Genomic DNA, 7,111 nt, shown 5'->3' with positions numbered 1-7,111 from the left:
ATATATTCTAATTGTAACAAGAATCTTTTGGGACAAAAATAATAAATCTACTCTTATTTAGTGGCAGTTGATCAAGGTTACTGCTTTTGTTTTTGGGAAACCAATACAGAGAAAAAAATTCCTTCCTGTGACAGAAGGAATCTGTGAAACACTAGTGCAAGGACTCAACTCTTCAAAAGCGGGGAAGCAGTTTAATTTGTTTTTGAAAAGAGACTTTCCTGTGCCCTCCCCCTTAGTCTCAACTCCTATATTGCAAGTGCAAGAGGGGGAAGAGAGAGCTGAATGAGGGAGAAAGGTACTCCAGCCCAGCCCCGGAACAGCCTTGAGTTGTTTTTCCACTTCTTAAGTCACTGGCAAGATTCTTGACCTACCTCTGATGGCAGATGATGGCTGAACATTGAGACAGAGTGGGAAAAAGTAGCCAGGTCACTACTTTATAGGTAATTTCTCTTAGGGCAGGAAGGCTTTTTACAAAGGAAAAGTTGGAACATTGTTACTATGGTAACTGTGCAAGTTCTGAAGTGATATAATCAGATAAAGCTCTGGGGAGAAGAGGGAAGCAGTACATTTAACGTACGTGGACAGCTACCATCTGCACGATGGACATTCTCTTTCTTTGTAAATGTTAAGTCTGAAAATTAAGAAAGAAATAAAAAAGGAGAGAAAAGAAAAGAGAAAGAGGGACAGAGATGTAGCGGGAAGAAAAGAAAGAGAAAATAAAGGGTAACGAAGTAGTCAAAACTTAATTTATTACCACTGAGTATCCTTGAAGCTGAGAAAGGGGCATTGGACTCGACGGTTTTTATACTTCGTGAAATTTTGTAGACTTCATTCAGTTACTGTTTTCTACTATTAGTATTCATGAAACGTTCATTGTTATGAGACATACTCACCTTAAGATAATTGGGCTGTTATCAGTTTGGCATAAGAGTTATACCATTTTGTCTGCAATGGCATGCTGTTAATGACATTATGAAGTGTAAAGATGTCTTTGATAACAATAATGAAACTCATCAGAGGCTACTTCTACTTCTAAGGTGGTACAATTTAATCTATTCTGAAGTGCAAAACATGATTCTTGGGAGCAGAATTTGCAAAATGCTTAGAAATAGTTTGATTAATTATTCCACATCATAAGCCCATCAAGTGAGTTATTAACTCAGCTCCCTTATCCCTCTCCCTCTGACACATTTGCCTGGGAAAACCTTTTTAAATTCAACCCGACTCACTACTTGCTATATGTGGGCAGATGTGGTTTGAGAAACACACACCCAGGCTGACTGGCTGGGCACAGGTCCACAACCTTCCCGGACTCTCATCACTGCCAAGGAGCTCACGCACAACGTTTGTTCTTTTATCTTTCCAGGTGTCTCCTTACCTCTCTTTCCTTCTCCAACATCAACATCTCATCTTCAGCTTCAAGAAATGCCTTACTCTCATTTTGCTGAAAAACAAAACAAAATGGAATCCATAAGATGACTTTTTGGTTCTCCTACCTCACCCTCCTAACTCATCTTTTAGGGTAATGAAGTACACTGGTTCCTGCCTGTTATCATGAATTGTATCCACACTTCAGCCCAGGGCTAGCTCTCCCGTATGTCATTGGATTCGCATCCCTCAGAATATCCATAACTACCGAACCACTGTCACTCTTTCTCTCTCTTCTACATCATCAAGGTTTTCCCTTTCTTCTAGAGCCCCTTCAGTAACATAAAACACTGCCATTTTATCTCCCATAGTTAAGAACAGACAATTATCCCTCTGGTATCCACCCTGCTCCATACCTTTGCTGCAAAATTCTTCTGTTTTCACACGCTCTTGCATAAATTCCAGTTATTGTTTCTTCCTCACTGTTTAGAGAAACAGCTTTGCTGGTGGTCATCAGCGACGTCCACATTGCTAGCTTCTGCAGGCAGTGTTTGGGCCTCGTGCTTGACTAACTAGTTGACTTCTCCCACCCTCTTCAGAAACTTTTCTCAGCCTCTGAGACATCAAGATTTTCCTTACACCTTTCCCTACTTCCCTTTCAGTCTACCAACTCTTCTCCTTATGTTCAGCCTTTAAATGTTGAATTCATTTGCTTCCTAAGGGATCCTTCGATGACTCCTAAATTTCTTTCTATCTAGAGCATTTATCCTGAACTTCAGATGTTTATATTCAACTCCGTAGATAATGTTACCATTTGCATGTCTAACAGGCAAAGAAATTGAGCCATCGAGTTACCCCTCTATCCACACAAAGCCCCCTCTTTCACAGTATTTCCCATATAGTAAGTGGCTACGCTGTGTAGCGAGTAGCTCAAGGTTTTTGAGCTGTCTTTGAATCATCTCCTCTCATATTTCAAGTCCGATCTCCTCTCAAATTCTATGAGATCTAACTATGTCCAGTAATCAAACCACTCCTCGTCTTCAATAAAGCTTCCAGGCTTTCCTCAAACAATCACAATGTTTCTTGACTTTGAGCATGATTTCAATCTGGACTCCACACTTCTAATCTTACAATGTCATACTCTCTTGACGCAGTAGTCAGAGGACTTCTTAAAAAATGAATTCAGATACGTGGTCAGAATTTTTTGAGCGCTCTGATCTCAGTCCAAATAAAATACAAATTCCAGCCATGTCCTACAAGGCCCTCTGATCTGGATCCCATCAACCTTTCATATTTATCCCCCACCACTGTTCCTCTTACTGCTCTACATCCAGGCAGATTTTGGCGCATTTTTCTAATCAAAGAAGTACTCACATTTCAAGCTGTTGTATTGGCCAGAGTGTTTTCCTCAGAGTTTCTCATGTGGTTTATGTCCTTACTGTATTTATTTAATTATTTACTTATTTGCTTACTTATTTACTTACTTTTTATTAGCGCGTCTTAGGTATAAAATACAGTTACATTCATCATTGGGATCTTGTACCTTTACATGATGTATATTGGCTCTTATTTTTTCCCTATTCCCTTGCCCCCCTTCACCCTTCCACCCTTCCATATTTACAAAACCTTTGTTTCCATTTTTTCCCTTTTCACATATTTTTCTTTTCCCTTTTTACCTTTCCCCTACCCCTCCCATGTCCTCTACTCTTTGACTTTTTCTTCCTATTATACAATAACAATTGCACATTTTGACCCTTATTTTCACTTTATTTTATCATGCTAGAGAAACTACACAGTATTTACATGTGCGTCCTATTAATTTCACTTAAGAGTATGACCTCAATGTGCATCCACTTAGCTAGAAATGTCTCTAGTTTCTCATTCTTTATGGCTGAGTAGTACTCCATTTTATACAAACAAAACAAAACAATACATCTTTATCTAGTTTCCAGTTTATGGGCAATTGGGCTGTTTCCAAGTTTTAGCTATTACAGACTGTGCCACTATAAACATGGTTGAGTATACATCACTGTGGTATGATTCTTTTAATTCTTTTAGGAAGATTCCCAGCAGGGGAATAGCTGGGTCAAATGGGACTTCTAATCCTAGTTGTTTAAGGTATCTCCATATTGATTTCCACAGTGGTTGCAGCAGTCTGCACTCTCACCAACAATAAGGAAAGGTTTCTCACTTTCTCCCCAAAATCCCACCAATATTTGTTATTGGTTGATTTCTTGATAGCAGCCATTCTTTCTAGGGAAAGGTGGAATCTCAGTGTTGTTTTCATCTGCGTCTCTCGAATGACCAATGATGCACAACATTTTTCCATATGTTTATTTGCTATCTTTACTTCTTTGTCTGAGAAACTTCTGTTCATTTCAGATGCCCATTTTTTAATTGGATCTTTATATTTGGAGGGTCTGGTTTTCTTGTTCTTTATGTATTATATATAGTAGACTTTTGTCAGGGCAACAGCTGGTAAAACTTTTTTCCCACATTGTATGTTGTCTCGTAGGTGGTTTTTCTTGCTGTGCAGAAGCTTAATAAGATGAAATCCTAGTTGTTGATTCTTTGTGCTGGTTCCTGTGCTACAGAGGATCTGTTCATAAAGTCTTTTCCTATGCCAATTTCTTCAATAGTTCGAAGTATCTTATCTTCCGACAAGTTTAGTTTAGTGTTTTTGTTCCAATATTTATATATTTTTAATACACTTGGATTTTAGTTTAGTTCACAGTGAAAGATAAGGGACTAGTTTAATCTTTGGTAAGTTGAAATCCAGTTTTTCCAACACCATTTTTTAAAGAGGCTATCTTTCCTCTAGTGAGGTGCTTGGCTCTTTGTGAAAGATGAGGTGGCTGAGTGTGTCTGGAGTTATTTCTGCATCTTCTAATCTGTTACACTTGAGTCTGTTTCTTTGCCAGTACCATGCTGTTTTTATCACAGTGGCTTTGTAGTATAGTTTCAAGTTGGGGATTGTGACACCCCCTGCCATGTCTCTGTTGACTAGAATGGCTTTTGCTATTCTAGGTCTCTTCTGGTTCCAAATGAATTTTTGGATTGTTTTCTCTAGTTCAGTGACACGTACTGTTGGTATTTCAATTCGGATTGCATTGCATCTGCATAGCAGTCTTGGAAGTATGGCCATTTTTCACTATATTGGTTCTTCTTACCCAGAAACAAGGAATATTTCCATTTTCTTATATCATCTTCAATCTCTTTTTTTGAGGGGGAGGTGTGGTAGTTCTTAATGTAGAGGTCTTTTGCTTCCTTCATTAGATTCATTCCTAGATATTTCATTTTTCTGGATGGTATTGTGAAAGGGATTGTTTCCCTAATTTCACTCTCAGTGACTCTGCTATTTGTGTACAAGAAGGCCATGGATTTTTTTAGTGTTCACCTTGTATCCAGCTACTCTACTGAATCTGTCAATTAAGTCTAGAAGCCTTTTTGGCAGGGTTTTTTTTTAGTTTTCTATGTAGAGTATCACGTGCTTGGTAGATAATGACAGTTTAATGTCTTCCTTTCCTATCTTTATTGCTTTTATTTCTTTCTCTTGTCTAATTGCTGTGGCTAATGTTTCAAAAACTATATTGAACAGGAGTGGTGATAGTGGACATCCTTTTCTTGGTCCTGATTTTAGTGTGACGATTTTTAGTTTCTGACCATTTAGTATGATGTTGGCTGTTGGTTTTTCATAGATAGCCTTTATCAAGTTGATATAAAGACCATCTATTTCAATTTTCTGTAGAGTTTTTAAATCATGAATGGGTCTTGAATTCTGTTTAATGCTTTTTCTGCATCTATTGAGATGATCATATGGTTTTTGTCTTTGACTCTGTTAATAGAGTGTATTACATTTATTGATTTATGTATGTTGAAACATCCTTGCATCCCTGGGTTAAATCCGACTTGGTCAGGATGTATGATCTTCTTCATGACCCTCTGTATTTTATTTACCAGTATCTTACTGAGGATTTTTTCATCTATGTTCATTAGGGAGATTGGCCTGTAGTTCTCTTTTTTGGTTGGGTCTTTCTCTTGTTTTGGAATCAAAGTAACACTTGCTTCCAGGAATGAATTTGGAATTATTGCTTCCCTTTCAATTTCATTGAAAAGTTTCAAAAGTAGTGGCAATAGTTCTTATCTAAATGTTTTGTAGAATTCAGCAGTGAAGCCATCAGGACCTGGACTTAACTTTATTGGTACATTTTTAATTGCATTTTCAATTTCAATAATTGTAATTGGGCTGTTTAGAACTTAGAACTTCATTCAACTTTGGAAATTCATATGTATCTAGAAATCTATCTATTTTTTAGAGTTCAGATTCTCAAAGTAGATATTGATGATCTTCTGGATTTCTCTGGATCTATTGTGAGTTTATCTTTTTCATTCCTAATTGTGTGGATTTGAGCCTTTTCTTTCCTTTTTTTGGATAAGGTTGGTTAAGCGTTTTTCAATTTTATTTATTCTTTTGAAAAACCAATTCATTGATTTTTTAAAAATATCTTCCTCTTAGTCTCCATTCCATTGATTTCCACACTGATCTGTATAATTTCCTCCCTTGTATGAGCTTTGGAATTGTCCTTTTCTAGAAGCTTGAGATTCAGCATTAGTTTGTTTATTTGAGCTCACTCTGTTTTCATAGTGTGGGCATTTACTGCTATAAATTTCCCTCATAGAACTTCTTTCATTGTGTCCCAGAGATTCCTGTATATCGTATTGGCATTATCATTTATTTATAAAAACTGTCTAACTTCCTCTTTAATTTCCTATGTGGCCCATTGGTTGTTCAGGAAAGTGTTATTCAATTTCCATGTGTTTGTGAAGTTCTAGCAGTTTCTTTTGCTATTGTGGTCCAGTTTAATTGCACTATGGTCTGATAATATACATGGGACAACTTCAATTCCTTTGCATTTACCTAAACATATTTTATGACCTAGGATGTGATCTATTTTGGAGAATGACCTGTGTGCAGCCAAAAAGAGTGTATATTCTGATTTTGTGGGGTGCAACACTCTGCGGAAGTCTATTAAGTCCATTTTTTCAAAAGCTTGGTTTGGTTCTAGTACTTTGTTGTTGATTTTTTGTCTAGATGATCTGTCTGTTTGTGACACCATTCCTCTCTGTCCTAACTTTATTACAAGTGCTATTCAAATGTTGCTTTCTCAGAGAAACTTTATCTGTCCACACTTTAAATCATGCCAATTTAAATCATGCTTTATCTTTTTTCACTGCACAATGCTGTATCCTTTATTTGTTTATCTCTTTTTCTTCAGTCACTAGAATATAAGCTCCTTAAAAGACTATTTTTTGTTCACCTTCCATGTTCCTGTAGAAAGCATAATGTTTTTCATATGTAGATCCTTAATAAATATTTTTCAAATTGATTAATGAATCAAGGAATCAGACATTTGTCTAGGGTCCTTCACTCACCAGGCATCTCAATTATTTTTTTGATTTTTGTCTCACCAAGGAATTACAAGATTCTCAGCCTTTGGTAGCACCAGGAAATCAAGGATCAAGCCATCAGTGGTCAACATATTTATGCATCTTTGGATACAACATGATGATGTTGTTGACATTGCTTCTAGCTTTCATCCTTCTCATTCATGAGCTCTGGAACTATCCTGCATAGTAGTCATAAGCTCACTGAGACTTGACACCTACAGACTACACCCAATTGGGATGTTGCCTCTTATATGGGCACCAATCTCTACCACCCATTGCCTAGCTCCTTTCTTTT

Source organism: Fukomys damarensis, unplaced genomic scaffold (assembly GCF_012274545.1).
Source record: "Fukomys damarensis isolate Sample0158 unplaced genomic scaffold, DMR_v1.0_HiC HiC_scaffold_7, whole genome shotgun sequence".
Lineage (NCBI taxonomy): Eukaryota > Metazoa > Chordata > Mammalia > Rodentia > Bathyergidae > Fukomys > Fukomys damarensis.
The sequence above is the reverse complement of the archived record's forward strand: the minus strand, read 5'-3'. Positions refer to the sequence as shown.